This window comes from Octopus bimaculoides, chromosome 2 (genome assembly GCF_001194135.2).
Source record: "Octopus bimaculoides isolate UCB-OBI-ISO-001 chromosome 2, ASM119413v2, whole genome shotgun sequence".
NCBI lineage: Eukaryota > Metazoa > Mollusca > Cephalopoda > Octopoda > Octopodidae > Octopus > Octopus bimaculoides.
In genome coordinates, this window is record NC_068982.1 from 66,066,268 (window position 1) to 66,078,744 (window position 12,477).

General features: G+C 36.2%; 1 protein-coding gene and 1 long non-coding RNA gene across 7 annotated transcripts in view; one reads left to right on the forward strand and one right to left on the reverse strand.

Annotated features, from left to right (window-relative positions):
* LOC106870396 (carnitine O-palmitoyltransferase 1, liver isoform) overlaps positions 1–12,477 on the forward strand; it is a 109,550-nt gene that overhangs the window by 39,120 nt on the left and 57,953 nt on the right. The window contains exon 1 of one of the 6 annotated variants that reach the window (XM_014916444.2): positions 197–302. The exons of 4 other annotated variants lie outside the window; for them this stretch is intronic. The gene's annotated coding sequence lies outside the window, so the exon portion shown is untranslated. Of the gene's footprint in view, positions 1–196; positions 303–5,934; positions 6,756–12,477 lie in introns of those variants that run through there. One more of the 6 variants, XM_014916443.2, reaches the window with a different exon arrangement.
* Positions 419–12,184, reverse strand: LOC128251230 (uncharacterized). The gene is made up of 2 exons (XR_008267026.1): positions 11,995–12,184; positions 419–911 (listed from the first exon to the last, which is right to left on the reverse strand). It is a non-coding gene; the product is annotated as an uncharacterized LOC128251230 (long non-coding RNA).

Consider the following 12,477-nt stretch of genomic DNA (forward strand, 5'->3'; position numbering starts at 1 on the left):
TATATATATATATATATATAATATATATATTTATATATATGAAAATAATTAAAAAAACATATAACTCTCTCCTTCAATATTCATCATGTTAAGGTGTTATATTGTTCAAAGGTCAAAAGGGTATTTAGATAACTGAGAAAGCTTTTATATTACTTAATAATCACCTGCCAACTATTCAGTAAAGGTAAAAATTGTTTTGTTGTCAAGTCCTACCAGGTCAAAATCTATAACGTATCTTATCATATTTGAGTTTTGGTTTAGCATATATATATTGCTGCTACTTAAAGTTTGTTTTCTCAAAGGTAAATACTGTATATTTTTACATTTTTCTTATATTATTTTACCCAAATTACATGTACTAACAATATTAGCAAACTAACTGGTCAGTTATAATAGTTACAAAAGTAAAAGTTTGAAATTAAGTTTGCTCATTCATGCTTTTATTTAATTTTTGATTAGCTTCACTTATTCACAATTTTATGACTGTTATTAATTCTGCTTATGAGGCGGCAAGCTGGCAGAATCATTATTGTGCCAGACAAAATGTTTAGTAGTATCTATTCTGTCTACATGTTCTGAGGTTGACTTTGTCTTTCATCCTTTTTGTGGTTGATAAAATAAGTACCAGTTGAGAATGGGGGCTAATGTAATTGACTAGTCCTATCCCTATTAGTTCTGTGTATAAATCTTATGTAATTTTTTCTTTTTATCATAGGTTTATAGTATATGAAGCTCATTTTTACATTTTATTTAGAGTGTTTTTTTTTTTGTTTTTAGTGTAGAATGTTATAGCTAAAAATGTCTTTCTTTGTAACATCAATCATCTTGTTATAGGCCAGTTGTTCTCAACATTTTTTGACTCAGTACCACTTTCCATTGAATGCTGTTTTAACAAATATCCTCACTGTGTTCTGCAAAAAAAAAAAATTAAATTAAAAAAAAAAAAGAGAAACATTTTACACCATGTTACATACTTTCTTGCGGTTAGTGTATTACACTTACAATTTCAAGATTGCAGTTTCAATTCCCAAAGTGGGCAGTGCAATGTGCTCTTCAGCAAAACATTTCATGTTGCTCCTGTCTTCTCAGTAACCCTGTGACAAACTGATGTTCTATTCAAAGGGGATGTTGTGATGTTGGTTGCTTATACACTATGGAAACTGGGCAACCAACCCTATGAGTTGCAGGACTTGAGACAGTACTTACATTTTTACATATTTTTTATATTGTATCCTACTCAGCTGTGTTGTTTTTTTTTAGATATTTGAGTAGTCTAGAACCTCAATGTTGTTACAGTTTTATGGAAATTATTAAAGAAGGCAAAAAGTTACATAACGAATCCATTTTGAACCTTGGTGATTCATCAGTCATGTTTCTTTCTGTTCACTGATAACATAATTTTACTCTAGTCCTGCCAAAGTCCCCCCACCACACCCATTGTGTATATAAGTATTGTACCAGAATTAGATATTGTATTTCTAAGAAAAAAAAAAAGAATGACCATTTTAGACATTCAGTAGCCCTGTATTGCCCCTTGACATCTTCTATTGCTCTCCAGAGGAAGGGGAATACTACTAAGTTTAAGAACCACAGTTGTATGTTTATTAATCAGTCTCTTAATTTATCTTTGTTATCTACTGAGAGTATAAGAGCTTATGTTGTTGTTGTTTAACCCAAGGTCAATCCTTACTGAGTAGACCTGATCAAAGATGTTCCAACCATGGCCAATGTTTTCTTTTTAAAGGCAATAGGGTATGGTTTAGAGAGATTGGCTGTTATTTTTAGCAAGTTTCCCTCAACGGCTTCTGACAGTTTATGTTCTCCTAAAATGGTAAATACATCAAAACATTCATCAGATGCTCTTTTTCAGGTTTCTTCGTAATATTAACCTAATTATTTGATTACTTTATCATCTTATGAAAACCTTAGCTCAGGTCATAATTTTACAGTTTATATATTTTTTTATTATTTAAATTGAGTTCCAAATAAAATAAATTTTAATATCTATATCATTTTTATCACATTCTTTTCAATTCCTAATATATGTAGGTTTTTTAAAATTTTATTTATTTTTTTACATGTTAGTCATTGGAAGAGAGGCAAGCACCCATTGCCTTTCCAAATACTCCCAGATGGACATATCTGATACTCAGCTTGAACATCTGGAAGCAAAACTTGGGCCAAGAGGGACTTGGGGTCTGAACGCTTTGGACAGAGCCAATTCCACAAAGTGTACCCAAGGACCAGGTGGTGGTGTTAAATTCGGTGGGCGTGTTAGAATTATGCCCCTGAATATCTATGTTGCTAGGCTTAATTACATTACAAACGAAATATGAATTTTGTTTATATGTAAAGATATTGTGAAATGGTTCAGTATACCTTTTATCGTTACTTGTTTCAGTCATTGGACTGTTGCCAAATTGACTTATTTTTAAGTCTGGTACTTAATCTATCAATCTCTTTTGCTGAACCACTAAGATATGAGAATGTAAACAAGCTAAGATATGAGGATGTCAAGCCATGGTAGACACGCACACGCACACACACACACACACACAAGTACATACGTGCACACACATGCACACGTGTGCACGCACACACACACACACACACATAGAGGCTTCTTCACACTTTCTGTTTAACAAATTCACTCACAAGGTTTTGTTCAGCCCAGAGATATAGTAGAAAATACCCACCCAAGGTACTGCACAGTGGAACTGAAACCAAAATCACATGGCTGCAAAGTGCAAACCAAGCTTCTTAATCACAGTCATGTCATCATGTCTGCACTTTGATAAATGACTAAAATCAACCCAGACAAAATTCAAACTGAAAACATAGAGGAAGGCTCTTAAGAAACTATTAAAGCTTCCTTTACTTAATACATCTAATCCAACAGTAAAAATTAATAGCTATAACTACTGTTGAAATTACAAATGACTTGCTCTTTATTTTAATTCTTGATTTTCTATTAACATCATATAATTGATATTTTTTAAATAAAATTTGGAGAGGGAATATATGTGTATGAGAGAAAGAGTGTGTGAGGGAGAGAAATTAGTACTATACATTTCTTTAACATGATCAGGAATAGCCTGCTGCACAACTTCCAGACAAATGTAGGTGATTTATCTGTAGATTTAAATGACTATTATAAAATGTGTCAACTAAAAGTACGTTCTCTCATTTATTTGGATATAAAAAATAAAACTAATAAATAAGATATTTTTGACAATTGTCAGGTGAACTGACAAAGCAACTTGCACATTGACAAACACTGTGGTTTCTAGAGTGAATTTTAAATACAAGCATACAAAACGTGTATCAACAATATAGCTGTAAGAAAGTACCTCAAGGAAGTGCTTTGCACACTAAATACATACACATATGGTAAGGTCTCACATATATAATGAAGTGAGTTGAAAAACTTTGATTAAATAAGATTATCCATGCAATTAGTAGACTAAAAAAAAAGCAAAAAGCAATCAAGGAAGATAACTCTAGTAACATCAGCTAACTGAAATTTTTGGAAAATATAAACATGGGTGTGTAGTTAAGAAGCTCACTTTGCAACTTCGATATAAAATAAAAGAATTTAGATGAGAGTCAATTTGGTGTTTAAAAACAGGCATGTTCCAGTCTTATGAGATCACCTCATGAAAGCATATTCTATTCAGTTGGGGAGCCTTAGAAATGATCACTATTTATAGAAACAGTGAGAACGTAGTGTGTCTGGTTATGGTTATCAACAATATGACTCAGGGAAAAGTTCTGTACATAAGAAAGGGTCTCGCAAACAAGATCATTTTGACAGAATTATAGCACTTTACCCTCTCCAGACCAATGCAATGTACTGTCTATTAAAACCTCATCAAATATAGATTACCTTTGGGGCCTCTAGACTTGTGGGGACCCTGCTTCCCTGTCAACTGCCCAGTGAGCTCATGCCTTAAGATGGCACTGCTTACATATTTTACTGGTTTCTCTTGTTTGTTGCTTTTAAGTTTTTTAATCTCTTGCAGATGGATTTAGTACTGACAGTCTGTGCTGTGTACTGGTATTAGGCTGTTCAGTAACTACATTTTTCATACAAGGAATTTTACAGTGTATTTACAGATTCTTTTCAGTGTGGTATATTTAAAAACAGTGTTGTACAGAGAGAGACATCACACTGCTCACACACTTAGTACCGCTTCCTGTCTGCAAGGGGTTTAACAGATCTAGAAACAGGTTTTTTCTACTAGGTGCAAATATAATCTCAATTAATCAAAGAGACCTTACCTTATGTTTATTTAGTAGGTACACTATTCCCCTGAGCTACTTTCCCTTACTGTGTTCCTTGGAAAATCTTCAAACAATCCTTTAATTTTGGCCATCAGCTCAGCCTTACTTGAGAAAGACACCAACCACTCTGCCTGCAACACCATGTGCCACATGTAGTAACCCATGAAATTAAAATTGGTGAGATTAGGAGGCTAAAAATTGGGGCTGGTGAAGTGATAGAAATTCTCCAACAATCACTTCTGATTGTTCCAGAGGTATGGCAAGGAGCCAAATCCTCCTTCCATACATATGACCTTGCAGCTTCACATAACCATCTGAACTGAGCCTAATGTCCTGTTCAAGGCTGTGGGGCAGCATAATGTCACTCTCACTGGAGCCACACCCAAAGACCATCACAGTTTGGGGAAACTTGGTTTTCAGGATTTGTGGAATATCATATGGATTGTAGACAATCCACCTGTTGTTCTAGGTGTTGCACAACTGGTCTTGGCAGAAGTTCTTGTTCTTTTCATCTGAGAAGGACCAGATCATCTTCAACTCAGTAGGATGCCTCAGCTTATTCAGGAGCTTATTTGTCTTTCTCAAGCAGTTCTCCTTGGCCTTAGCTATCAGAATTTGTCCCTTGTGCTTCTTGCATGAGTAGTAGCAAAGGTTATTATTTAGACTCAACTTCATGGTGGCGACTCCAACACCCATCTTTTTTGCCAAAGCCTGGATTCCCTTGCTCAAATCTTCCATCACCTTGTCCTGCAGTTGTTAGATAAACTCCAGCATGCAGACACTGTCAGAATATCTGCTATGTCTCTTCCTGCTCACCATGGCTTTGTAGTCTTCATTGCAGCTGTTCATGTACATCTTACAGCCTTTTCAGACTATTGAGTTTAGTCATGATGTTAGCATTTTGATACCTGGCATAAATTATCATAATACAAGTAACTCCTTTCCAGTATTCAGATGGCTTCCAGTCCTCCATGTCAGCTAACTTATTCTCAACTACAGCTTTAATTTTTATGCTATCCAATGTCATTCTTGAAAAAAAAAAAAAATTGTCAAATTTAGTTTGTTTCGGTCATCAGACTGCAGCTATGTTGGGGGCACCGCCTTGAAAAATTTTAGTCGAATGAATCGATCCCAAGACTCATTTTTTAAAAACCTGGTACTTATTCTGTCGATCTCTTTACTGAGCCGCTAAGTTACTGGGACTTAAACACATTAACACCGGTTGTCAAGCGACGGTGAGGGACAAATACTGACACAAACAGTCACACACACACACGTACATACATATATAAATACGATTAGTTTCTTTCAGTTTCTGTCTACCAAATCCACTCACATAAGTTTGGTCGGCCTTAGGCTATAAAAGACACTCGGCCAAAGTGCCACGCTGTGGGACTGAACCTGGAACCATGTGGTTGGGAAGCAAACATGTTAGCCACACACACACTGATTTCTGATTCTTAAAATATGCTTTGCTAACGAAATTTTATACAACCGAAAGATGCTCCGATCATTTCCCACAATATTTTCCCCAAAATTTGTATTAGTTAATTAAATTGGAGTTCTCTCCCTTGCTCATTGACTTTAGATTTTAAACATCCTTAGAGGGAGTTTTTGTCCGCTAATTGCTCGGAATAATCATAGATAAACGAAGTTTTTCACCGGCTTCTGACAGCTAATAGCATGATAGTGCCTTTTCACCTCACTTTTATTTTGCACATAAGAGAGTAAGCCGTATATATAAAATAAATGTATGAGTGTGAGATATACACGTTTAGAACGTTACATAGATAGATAGATAAAAATTCCTAGCTGGTCAATCGATGGAATGTTGGTCAGTGACTGAAGTTTGACGTTTTCTCTCTTTCCCTTCGGCGCTTCATTATATCAGTGATTAAGCTTTCCCCGGTCAGTTACTCAGTTACGATGGGATACTGTTCACCCCTAGGAGCACTGCATAATTAAACAACGTGTATATTACTTGAAAGTTATATGCTAAACACAAATCTTCTGAAAGACCTGGAAATGACAGCCAGTAATTCTCCTAGACATCTAAATATTTAATCGTGTCTTGACGAGCTGCTAGTGAATTAACTACTTCGCTTTGTTAGTTAATTTAACCTCCAGTTATAATTCACATTTAGACCGAGTAGAAGGTTTTCATTGAGTAATTGATATGCTGAGCTTGAAGTTAACCAGTGGCGACGACGGCGAGTGAGTGTGAAAGGCTTTATCAAATACTCCACCTCAAGTTTGTTGACGTTTCACTGTTCGGCCACACGTTTGGCGCGCACCATCCTTCAGTTCTGCTAGTGTTTGGGACACGAAGGAGCAACTTTTGTTTACGATTCTTTACCTTCGCATCGGTATTAGTTAACGAAGAAAAAGTGAAAACAGACTTGGTTTGACAGCTTGCCTAGAGAAGCAGTTACTTCGCCCCTGCCAACATATATCCTAGTGTCATATGTACAGTAAGTTATTTCTTTAGTCTTTTTTTCTCTTCTTTCTTTCCGATTATTTTTCGTGTTAGGTAGGATTCGAATTCTGACATTATTAGTCACTAAATTTCTAGTTCGACAACCAAATGGCCGACTTTACTGTTACTCGGCCATTACGATTACTAATATATATGTACTTTAAAATTGCCCTATATTTATTGTATTTTAGTTGTAATTAATATGGATAGATAAATAAGAGATTTAATAGTTGAGGATAAATTCAATAGATTAAAAATCTTTGTAAGCAAATACATCCCTGTTAATAGTTAATTTTTTGTTTAAAATTGTGTATGTTTTTCATATCTATACTTCACTGTAATCATTTAACTTCGCTTTTGTTGTTAGTGCACTAACGACCGACAATTATGAACGTCACAACTTAGCCTTTTCTAGCCGGTCCATGCTTCTCTCTCCCCCCCATTCGCACGGAGTTTTATGATTTACTAGACTTTCCGGTGTCACCTGAAATAAAGAGACCCGTTATAGGAAAGGCAGGAACTGCTACATCACTTAATAGATGTGCGACCTCTTGTCTAGTCATGTATGAGACCTTGTCAATAGACAATTGTTAATGAAACAAACAGATTTACTATGTAGTGTGTGTGTGTGTGTGCATTATATAAGGTTGTAACGTTGTCTCGGCACACCGAGTCAATGACCTTCTAACGTTTTCCGCTTGCAACTCTATTTCACATCACTTCGCTCCACGTCGCTACTTTGGAGGGCGGGGGATGAAATGCACGAAACTCACAACGGGCTCCCTCCAAACCTTCGTACAATACGAATCTGGAACTTTTTTTTTCTTTTCTAATCGAGGCACAAGGTCCGAAATTTTTGGGGAGGGGGCCAGTCGATTAGTTACGCAACCGGTACTTAATTTATCGACCCCGAAAGGATGAAAAGTAAAGTCGACCTCGGCGGAATTTGAATTCAGAACATAAAGACAGACGAAATACCGCTAAGCATTTCGCCCGGCGTGCTAACGATTCTGCCAGCTCGCCGCCTATGCGACAAAAATGAAAACATTTATTCCCAATGCATTTTGGATAGGCGGTTTGAATTATTTCATTTGTTCAAAATAGCTTGTTTATTTAGCATCAATTTAACCATGATAAATCAAACCTATGGATGAAATATTCCAACCATGACCGTCTCGACTTTTGCTAGGCCTTCTGTACTCAGAATCACATCTGATGTGTCATTTTTGAAGACCCAACGTGTAAATTGAGGATAGTTTGGCTGTTGTTTCTAACGGATCGAGCACCATTTTGGCTTGTTGCAATTATGGTGATCCATTTGGCACCACTTGGAGGTAGGAACATTGCCAGACTATTGATGTAGTAGTAGTGATGAAATGGTGGCCAGTATTGTTGACATTCATGAATAACTAGTGAGATTATGAAACTTATTTTGATTTATCTTGTATCAAAGAAAGAAAAAAAAAATCGACGGTAGTGTCCCAGCATGACCGTAGCTTTAAAGCTGAAGCAATTTAAAGAGTTGATATAAACTATTATTTACTAATGTGATTTCTTGCCACTTGTATATTTTTTACTGCTGTTTTGTCTGTCAAGCGGCGTTAAGTTTGTTGGTAAATAGAACCGGCGATCTGCTTTCGATTCCCTCTTGGAAATTATTTGGCGTATATCCCAATATCTATGGGAAAGACATGAATATTAGGTTCACTGCTCTCCGTCCAATATAATATAATATATATATATAATATAATGCCTGCACGGAAGGAGGACGTTGAACAATTATAAATGCTATCCGTTAACGAAGGAACTCTGGGTGCAATTAAGTGAAAAAATATCCTTCAAATAAATTAATATTCTTATAACGGTTGGCATTGTGGTAAGGTGGAAATTTACGGGAAATCCGTGGCAACGACTACGTTTTCGATTCACAGTTACCATAAGAATGGCTTTTGTAGCAGTGTACGTTGCCAATAGTTTATACTATTTATTTTCTCTAAATTTAGGCTTGATATAACATCACATCAAAGTTTGAGCCAACGGGAGAACCTCTATGTACAAGAAATAGCAACCAAATCATACCCTTACAAAAGAACACATTGGATAATGTAGGCCCGAGTTCCCTGCTTATAAGGAAAAGTTGGGATGGTTACAGCTGAAATGTTTTTGATCAGGTCTGCTGGATTAGGGCTGACCTACAGCTAAACAAACTATAGCAATCATTTTCAGAGGAAATTTAGATTTCTATATAACCAACAGATATACACATGTATACAGAAACTTCCTTTTAGTGATTTCTTCAATTTATCTATAATAATACTGATAAAATATAGAAAGAAAGTATGGTTCCATTTGCAAATAGATTTCTTTATGCCATTCAGAACGTCGGCCAAAATTGTGGTATATAGTCGTATTCTTTTCCATTCTAAGTTCAGAATTGCTGGAGTCGATTAAGTTTGTCAGAGTAGAAGTATCTGTCAAATGTACGGCCTTATGTCTACCTACGTTAGAAATTTTTATTTATAATTTTAACTATTATAATCATTATATTTTTTAAAATCGTAAATTACAGAATTGGTAGTCGCCGGTTGACTTTGCTTTTTAATACTTCTGGGCTTGAAAGTGTCTTAGCATCAGTCAAGGCTTGATGCTTAGATATTTGATTATATTTATTCCTCAAAATATGAGGGCATGTATTTAATTGTGTATTTACTCTAAGACAGAAGATTACAGTTGGGAGACAGCACTTATCTTTGCTAGTCATAGTCCTGGGTCTGTTACAATCCTCCTCTTGGGATGTTACCGTATTTTATATACTCTATACTATCATTTTTCGTGTTGTTTCATTCTATTTCAGCGTCATACACACTCTCCCTCGCTTTCCTCTCTCCCTTACCCTCCTCTCTTTTTGTAACATTTCTGTCTCCTCATCTGTCGCTTTTATGGCATTAACTAATGACTCGTCTGTTCCGAAGGACTTTCGGCGCAGGGGCTAAGTATAACTTCCAGAAATTCCTGACTTATCAGTGATACGGAGAGTATTGTTGGTTTGGGATAAATGGAACAGACACGGAAATGCTGTTAACTGGACCTGTCCAAGATACGCACAGAGCGTTGAAACCGTACTTCATAGAATCATTCAGTCTCGGAGCATCGCTGACTTGACGGTCCGGCTAGCGGCCTTGTCTATCATGAAGATCGTCCCATCACCTTTCTTTGACCGAGAAATGTAGGTAGTTTTCGTCTCTATGGCAAAAGTTGGTGGACGCAACTGACAGGACTAAGAACAGATACTGCTTTTCAGACACGCCCTCATCGACATTTTAATATTCCACTTGGAGAGGGAGAAGTTGCTCTCCGAACAGCTGAGCGAGGGATTTAGTTTTGGTAATCAGAAATCCTGGATTGTAGGCTTTGTGAGTGACTCTAGATGGCGAATTTCTTCTTAGAGGACTTTATCACATTTGTATATCATCTATTTCCCCTCCTTCATTCATCCGATTCCTGTGTAAACAAATTCTCATACATTTTGTTATATGTAACTTAACATCCGCCGTGTGGCAATGGAAACTAAATCTTCCTCCTCCTCCTCCTTCTTCTTCTCCTTCTTCTTCTTCTTCTTCAGTCCTGGGGTTTTATGTATTAGCCTGAATGATTTTAATCATTCTCAAGGAATCTGTTGTTATAGGAATTCTTTCTGTTTTTAGTCCTGACGTCCAGGCTATCTATATTTCCAAATTTTTCTATTTCTTAGAGAGATTACATTATTGTCTGTTAGGACTGATATTTCAATTCAGGGGTATTTCTTTCCCGGGTGATCCTTCACAGTATTCGGCAGATTAGCTTTGTTCTCTTTTGACGAAATGGATTAATATATAGGAAACCTTCCAACTCTGTCATGCCTTGATTAAGACTGGACACTCGGAAACAATGCACCTAATTGTTAAATTCCCATATATTCTCCACATTCTGCATAATTACTTAATGTATTTGGCTTATTTCAAGCTTTCAGTCCTTCGTTTCTCAGCTTGTGTTGCAGTTTTCGTTGTCTATTTCCCACCTGGTTTTTTTTTTTTAATCTGTCTACTGGTCAGATCGGGAATTTTGTAACCAACACTTTAACATAGCAATCTATAATTTCATTTTTAGCTTTCCTTTTAAACTTATTCACAATTTTGGAAGGTTGATTATGGGGTCTGTAGTTCTTGGGGTTTGTTGTTTCGATAGTCTTACGGATTAGAATACTTTTCTCTCTCAGTGAGCCAGTCACATGTCTTTGGGTCTGTCGGTATCTTATTAAATGTCCTTGCTTGTTTCACATTGTGACCTTGTTAAATATTTTGTCCAAAAGTTTTGGAACTTAAGTTCTGGAACCAGCCACTTGTTTGTTTTTTAATGTGCCTGAACTACTTTTTATGTTATTATGACATCCTACGATTGTTCAAGTAGTTTGTTATTTGGAACAGTCTCTTCCTTGATCATACAGCTTCTCAATTCTTCTGCATCCTGTTGACGCTGTGTTGATTTCTATTTTATGTCGATTTCTAACTGAAATCATTTGGGATTAGAATCGAACTTCTTTAAACAAAAAGACAAAAAACTCGTGTTTCATACCGCAGAGTTCTTTGTGATTTAACAAAGATATATTGTTTCAGGTATTCTTTAACTTTGGAAACATTTTTAATGTTACATTTCTGTGGTATTTGTTTAGTTTCGCTATTGATTTCATTGAAGATTGAGAGATGTTTGCCTTTCCTCCACTTTATATATTTTTTGTCTTTTCCTTGATGTTTGTATCTTGATATTCTTAAGACATATGATGAGGTATCCAGTCGTCTTTGTAACTACACTGTCCCCTGCATATAATATTTCGTTTAACCTAGTGATATAATGTCCATTTTCAATAAATCTATGATAGCCAGGTTTTCATTTTTATTGTTTTTATTAATTTATTGTTTGAGAGGTACTTTTGTTGATTTTTAAGATATATCGTTAAGTACGTATGTTTGGAGTTTGCAAATCCTGTGTTGTATCTCGTCCTTGTATATTCCCGCTGTTTTGGACCCTTGTGGCTAAATAATGTGAAAATTGACTTCATAAGTTTCTAAATCTTTCTTCTAAAGTTTGCGCGCGCGCGTGTGAGTGAGAGAAAGAGAGAAAATAAAATTGTTGCAAAGAATGAAATTTCTGACATTTTGGGCAGTCTTTTCTTTAGAGAAAAAAGAAAACAGTTTTACCTCTTTGGATTCAATTCTATCGCGAGTGAGTGCATATGTTTGTGAAGGTGCGTGGTCTAGTCTTTGGGATGTTGGGTTCACGATCATAAGGTAGTAGGTCCGAGTCTTGCTCCGGGCGGCGTATTTTGCTTTTGAGCAAGGCATTTCATTTCATATTGTTCAGTCTATTCAGCTGATTGTTCGTGCTCGATGTTCTGATGGGCCAATGTGGGAGATCTGGGAGTGCCTGTCCCTGCTCGGGACTACATAAACACCTAAAATAACTGGCGGAAGCGTAACCCATGCTTCCAGGTCATACTCGCTTGCGAGTGACGGCTAAGTTATAATATATATATATATATTTTACTTGTTTCAATCATTTGACTGCGGCCATGCTGGAACACCGCCTTTAGTCAAACAAATCGACCCCAGGACTTATCTTTTGTAAGGCTAGTACTTATTCTATCGGTCTCTTTTACTGAAAACACACCAACATCGGTTGTC